Below are 7,500 nucleotides of genomic sequence, written 5' to 3'. Positions count from 1 at the left end.
CTAACTTAACCTAACCTAACCTAACATAACGTAACATCACCTAAACTACCCTAAACTAACACTAACAACCTAACCTAAATTAACCTAACCTAACCTAACTTAACCTGACCTGACCTAATCTAACCTAACTTCGCCTTACTTGAATTACATTCAAGTATCGATCAGTCAGTGGAGCCGAGGCTTGCTGGTTTTTCCCATCCTTCACAACCCAACCGACACATATACACACACACACATTCTCTCTCTCTCTCTCTCTCTCTCTCTCTCTCTCTCTCTCTCTCTCTCTCTCTCTCTCTCTCTCTCTCTCTCTCTCTCTCTCTAACTCCCTTCGTGATTTCTGGCATCTAGCCAAAAAGTATCTCCAATAACTTTGCTGCTTCTTCTTTCCCTACTCTATTTCAACCAGATGGCACCACTGCTATCGCATCTATTTCTAAAGCTGAAATCTTTGCTCAAACCTTTGCTAAAAATTCTACATTGGACGATTCTGGGCTTGTTCCTCCCTCTCCTCCACCCTCTGACAACTTCATGCCACCTATTAAAATTCTTCGCAATGATGTTTTCCATGCCCTCGCTGGCCTAAACCCTCGGAAGGCTTATGGACCGGATGGGGTCCCTCCTATTGTTCTCCGAAACAATGCCTCCATGCTTGCACCTTGCCTATTCAAATTCTTTCAGCTCTGTCTGTCAACACTACCTTTCCTTCTTGCTGGAAGTTTACTTACATTCAACCTGTTCCTAAAAAGGGTGACCGTTCTAATCCCTCAAACTACCATCCTATTGCTTTAATTTCCTGCCTATCTAAAGTTTTTGAATCTATCTTCAACAGGAAGATTCTTAAACATCTATCACTCCACAACCTTCTATCTGATCGCCAGTATGGGTTCCGTCAAGGCCGCTCTACTGGTGATCTTCTGGCTTTCCTTACTGAGTCTTGGTCATCCTCTTTTAGAGATTTTGGTGAAACTTTTGCTGTTGCCTTGGACATAATTATCAAAAGCTTTTGATAGAGTCTGGCACAAAGCTTTGATTTCCAAACTACCCTCCTACGGTTTCTATCCTTCTCTCTGTTTACTTCATCTCAAGTTTCCTTTTTGACCGTTCTATTGCTGCTGTGGTAGACGGTCACTGTTCTTCTCCTAAATCAATTAACAGTGGTGTTCCTCAGGGTTCTGTCCTGTCACCCACTCTCTTCTTATTATTCATTAATGATCTTCTAAACCAAACTTCTTGTCCTATCCACTCCTACGCTGAAGATACCACCCTGCACTTTTCCACGTCTTTTCATAGACGTCCAACCCTTCAGGAGGTAAACATATCACGCAGGGAAGCCACAGAACGCCTGACTTCTGATCTTTCTAAAATTTCTCATTGGGGCAGAACAAACTTGATATTGTTCAATGCCTCAAAAAATCAATTCCTCCATCTATCAACTCGACACAACCTTCCAGACAACTATCCCCTCTTCTTCAATGACACTCAACTGTCCCCCTCTTCTACATTGAACATCCTCGGTCTGTCCTTTACTTATAATCTGAACTGGAAACTTCACATCTCATCTCTAGCTAAAACAGCTTTTATGAAGTTAGGTGTTCTGAGACGTCTCCGCCAGTTTTTCTCACCCCCCCAGCTGCTAACTCTGTACAAGGGCCTTATCCGTCCATGTATGGAGTATGCTTCACATGTCTGAGGGGGGTTCCACTCATACTGCTTTTCTAGACAGGGTGGAATCAAAAGCTTTTCGTCTCATCAACTCCTCTCCTCTAACTGACTGTCTTCAGCTTCTCTCTCACCGCCGCAATGTTGCATATCTAGCTGTCTTCTACCGCTATTTTCATGCTAACTGCTCTTCTGATCTTGCTAACTGCATGCCTCCCCTCCTTCCGTGGCCTCGCTGCACAAGACTTTCTTCTTTCTCTCACCTCTATTCTGTCCACTTCTCTAACGCAAGAGTTAACTAGTATTCTCAATCATTCATCCCTTTCTCTGGTAAACTCTGGAACTCCCTGCCTGCTTCCGTATTTCCACCTTCCTATGACTTGAATTCCTTCAAGAGGGAGGTTTCAAGACACTTATTCATCATTTTTTGACCACTGCTTTGACCCCTGTATGGGACTGGCATTTCAGTGGGCATTTTTTTTATTACATTTTTGTTGCCCTTGGCCAGTGTCCTTCCTACATAAAAAAAAAAAAAAAAATAGTAGTAGTAGTAGCAGTAGTAGTAGTAGTAGTAGTAGTAGTAGTAATGCTATTTTTCATATATTTAGTAATTTTTTTTTTTCATATTATTATTTATATTTATATTTTTTGTTTTGTTTTGACATTCATACGAATGCTATAAAGGTGAAGCATAGAAATTTATTTGATTGATTAATTAATTTATATATCTATTTATTTTGATTTTTTAAATTAATTAATTTATTTATTTTTATTATTATTATTTTTTTTTTTTATGTCTCTATGATAAGCAAAGCATTATAGAATTTATGAAAGCACATATCCTCTAGAGTCTTGCCCTACAAAAGATTCTGTAAAGTAAAAAATAAAGGGAATAAGTGTCAGTGACGTTTGATGAATAGAGGAAGGCGTGGCAGAAATTACCATAAAACGTATATAAATGAAAATTTATCTTCCTCGTATTTTCCAACTTGCGTTTGCTTCTTGAAAATTTAACTGGGTGGGTCATATAGCAGACATATTGTTCTTTCCTCCATTGTAGTTTGTTTCCAGCAAGCCCCCTAAATAAAGTTTCTGTTTTTTTTTTTTTTTTTTTTTTTTTTAAAGAAATGAGGAATTACATTCTAACGCTGATCACTGAGCGGAGCGTAGACGAGCTGCTATCCTCAAGGACGTTACCTCTCTCTCTCTCTCTCTCTCTCTCTAAATAAGACTTTAAATAAAAAGAATATATATATATATATATATATATATATATATATATATATATATATATATATATATATATATATATATATATATATATATATATATATATATATATATATATATATATATATATATATATATATATATATATATATATATATATATTAAAAGACAATGAATATCCTCTGGGGAAGGGGTGACAATCCTTATTTAACCCTTAATTTCAGTTGAATTTTGACAAGTCTACGTTAAAATGTTTCCATTTTTCTGCAGTGATAAAGAAACGTAGAGGGGTAGCTAATATATTTAATTGTTAATTGTATCTTTTTTTCTTTCTTTTTTTCATTTATTCTTTTATTAATTTTTCTTTTCATTGCTTAATTATGCATTATGCCGACACTGCAGGTTACAATTGCAGATATTGCAAGTATTTTTGACACAATACAAGTACATCCAGCTAAACTATTGCTACAGTATAGAGAGAGTATTTCGATTACATACCTTATTCTTCATCTTCTTTTCTTCTTTTTTTTTTTTAATAAATATAATAATAAATAAATAAGTAAATAGGTATTGTCAAATGAAATCGTCGAGATTACGCAGGGGTTTCGGGCAATACTTGGATGGGTGACTACACAAGCCTCATCTGTCTGAAAAAAAATAAATAAATAAAAAAAATAAGAATAAGAATAGGGAGAATGAACGAAAATTTTAAGTAATAAAGATAACAGTAAGAATTATTATAACAAGAATAAGAAAAATTACAATAAAGGAATATAAAAAAAAAGAAAGAAAGCATCCCATGTCTTTCTTCCTAATTGTCATAGAAGGGTGAATTCTTTTGTATATTTTCCAACATTTCCAATACAACGATATGAATGGGGGAAGAAAGAATAAGAATAATAGAAAGAAGGCCTCCCAACACCTAGTTCTCCGGTCTTGGCCAATTAGCTAACGGCGGGATCAGCGCAGTTAAGCAGGGGGTCCGGGAAGAACTTGGATGGGTGACCACAAAAGCCTCATCTCTCTGAGAATAGAAAAAAATAGCAATAAGAATGAGGAGAATGAACGAAAAACGAAAATAATAAAATAACAATAACAACTATAATAAAAAAAAGAAGATTAAGAATAAAAAGAACAAAAATAAGGGAAAAAAGTAATAATATATCTCTCTTGCTAATTGTCGTAGAATTATGAATGAAGGGTTAATTTTAGTGCATATTTTCCAACATTTTCAGCACAACAATGCAACAACAATACAGGAAAGAATAAGAATAAGAGAAATAAGCCCTCCCAACACCTTGTTCTCCGCTCTTGACCAATCAGCTGACGGCGGGATCAGCAAGGTTAAGCAGGGGGTCCGGGCAGAACTTGGATGGGTGACCGCACAAGCCTCATCTCTCTAAAAGTAGGATAAATAAGAATAAGATAAGGAAGAATAATAAAAAAAAATGAAAATAATAAAGATAACAATATTAATTATGACAAGAATAAGAAAAAAATAGAATAAAAAGAATGAAAAAAATAAGAATATCACAACTTTCTTGCTAATTGTCTTAGAATTTTAAATGACATGTCAGTTCTGCTGTATATTTTCCAAGATTTGTTATGAATGAGGGAAGAAAGAATAAGAATAAGAATAAGAATAAGAACAAAATGAATTAGACTAACAATAATGATCACATCTTTCATGCGGTGACTGCGTGGGCGATGAGCCTCACTGGACGTTTCTGACCAATCACAAGGCAGGGTTGGAGTCGTCGGGCCCACCCGATTCATATATAAAGGGATTTTGTGGGAAGCGCGGGCAGACTCAGCTGAGTGTTCGTTGTGAGTTGTTGTTACCACAACTATGGCACGTACCAAGCAAACGGCTCGCAAGTCCACTGGTGGCAAGGCGCCCCGCAAGCAGCTTGCTACAAAGGCAGCTCGCAAGTCTGCTCCAGCCACTGGAGGTGTCAAGAAACCCCACCGTTACAGGCCTGGAACCGTTGCTCTCCGTGAGATCCGCCGTTATCAGAAGAGCACTGAGCTGCTTATCAGGAAACTGCCTTTCCAGCGCCTGGTGCGTGAAATTGCTCAGGATTTCAAGACTGACCTCCGCTTCCAGTCCTCTGCTGTCATGGCTCTCCAGGAAGCTTCCGAGGCTTACCTCGTGGGTCTGTTTGAGGATACCAACCTGTGCGCCATCCATGCCAAGCGCGTGACTATCATGCCAAAGGACATCCAACTGGCTCGTCGCATCCGTGGCGAGCGTGCCTAAGAAGTCATCCACGAATGATCTTCATAACAGCAATATCTAGGCCCTTTTTAGGGCCAAACATCTCTTTCATTAAAGAATTTTCATAGACAATCTGTTTGGTTTTGTGGAAGAAAATATTTATTTTCCATCTTTCAGTATCAGGTATCGACTTTCAACTCAATATCCTTCCCCCCTTTTTTTTTTTTTATATTATTATTATTATTCCCTCTTCCATGGCCATATCTCTTTCACTTGGGAGAATTTTTATCTTTCTTTATCTCTATTTTTTTTTTATCTTTTCTTTATCTCCACAGAATAATAATCACGATAATAATAAGCATAATAATAATAATAATAATAATAATAATAATAATAATAATAATAATAATAATAATGATACAATAATTATTATAATAATAATCATAATAAAAACAACAATATTAATATTATTAATAATGATAATAATAATAATAATAATAATAATAATAATAATAATAATAATAAAAATAATAATAATAATAATATTAATAATAATAACAATAATTATAATAATAATGCATTTGTCTATATCGTATCTTTTTTCCTTTTCAAGTGTGGCTCCAATGGAGCCGGGTATTATTTTATACTGGCAGCAGTATACTGGCCGCCTGTTTACTTGGAGGAGGTATACTTGGTAACAGCCTTGGTGCCTTCAGAAACAGCGTGTTTTGCCAGTTCACCAGGCAGAAGAAGACGGACAGCGGTCTGGATTTCCCGGCTGGTGATGGTGGAGCGCTTGTTATAGTGTGCCAGGCGGGATGCCTCGGCAGCGATGCGCTCGAAAATGTCATTCACGAACGAGTTCATGATTGACATGGCCTTGGAGGACACGCCAGTGTCTGGGTGGACTTGCTTGAGCACCTTGTAGATGTAGATGGAGTAGCTCTCCTTCCTCCTGCGCTTCTTCTTCTTGTCGCCCTTGGCAATGGCCTTCTGTGCCTTGCCAGCTTTCTTGGCAGCCTTTCCTGATGCTTTGGGAGGCATAGTGTCGCCGTACTGCTGTGAGAACGAGTGTGCGTTTTCTCAGTTGAAAAGTGGTATATATATTAGCGTGCCTACTCAGGATCAGGAGTCGCCACCTCAGCGAGCGTCCTGATTGGTCCAGACGCGCTCTGGGCCGATCTGATCTCGCGTATATATAGCCGTTTTTCCCAAAATTCACTACTTGCTCGCAGAGCTACCGACGAGGTTAGAGTACTCGCGCTCCTCATTTATCACCAACAACAACAACTACTACTACTACTACTACTACCACAACATCCATTATCATGTCTGGACGCGGCAAGGGAGGAAAGGTGAAGGGAAAGTCAAAGTCCCGTTCCAGTCGTGCTGGACTCCAGTTCCCGGTCGGCAGGATTCATCGCCTTCTAAGGAAAGGCAACTACGCCGAGCGCGTGGGTGCTGGTGCCCCCGTGTACCTTGCGGCAGTTATGGAGTACCTGGCTGCTGAAGTCCTTGAGCTTGCCGGCAATGCCGCCCGTGACAACAAGAAGACTCGCATCATCCCACGTCACCTGCAGCTGGCCATCCGCAACGACGAGGAACTTAACAAGCTCCTCTCCGGAGTCACCATTGCACAGGGTGGCGTGCTGCCCAACATTCAGGCCGTGCTCCTTCCCAAGAAGACTGAGAAGAAGTAAATAAAGGGCCTCCCTCCCCTTCAGCCAATATCACCATCAATCCGGCTCCTCTTCGGAGCCACACGTTCAAACATCTAGAGAGTTGTGTAGACTATACTGGTATATCAATAATAAGCAAGTAGTGTATACTATATTTCTACTAATGTACCTGCTGTGTGTCACAGTGGAGAGTTGATTAGATGTGTTGCCTATTGTGATATGTTGAGCGTCTTTTTCATCTCAATGTATATTTTGTTTTATGAGAAACTGAGAACGATGAGGGGCGTGATCATTGAAATAAGTCAATGATAATAATAATAATAATAATAATAATAATAATAATAATAATAATAATAATAATAATAATAATGATAATAATAATAATAATAATAATAATAATAATAATGATAATAATAATAATACTTGGAGAAGACCTGATGAAGTGAGAAAGATGGTTATAATTAATAATGGTTTCTTTTCTTAGCTCAGATAGTGATAGTGAACATGGTTATGAGAAAGTAGTAGTAATAATAGTAGTCTATGGTCCTTCTTTCTTTTCATGTTTGTGGACCTTAAAAAGGTCCGGGAGATGATGTTATTCAATGATGATAATGCAAGCTGAATAGCTGGCACCATCTCAATAATGGAGCGATTTAACCACCAAATCCGTACAGGGTACGGCCCTGACGCTTGAGGGCGTAGACAACGTCCATG

The sequence above is a fragment of the Scylla paramamosain genome, chromosome 17, assembly GCF_035594125.1.
Source record: "Scylla paramamosain isolate STU-SP2022 chromosome 17, ASM3559412v1, whole genome shotgun sequence".
In the NCBI taxonomy this organism is placed as follows: Eukaryota; Metazoa; Arthropoda; class Malacostraca; order Decapoda; family Portunidae; genus Scylla; species Scylla paramamosain.
Note: the sequence above shows the minus strand (reverse complement) of the source record.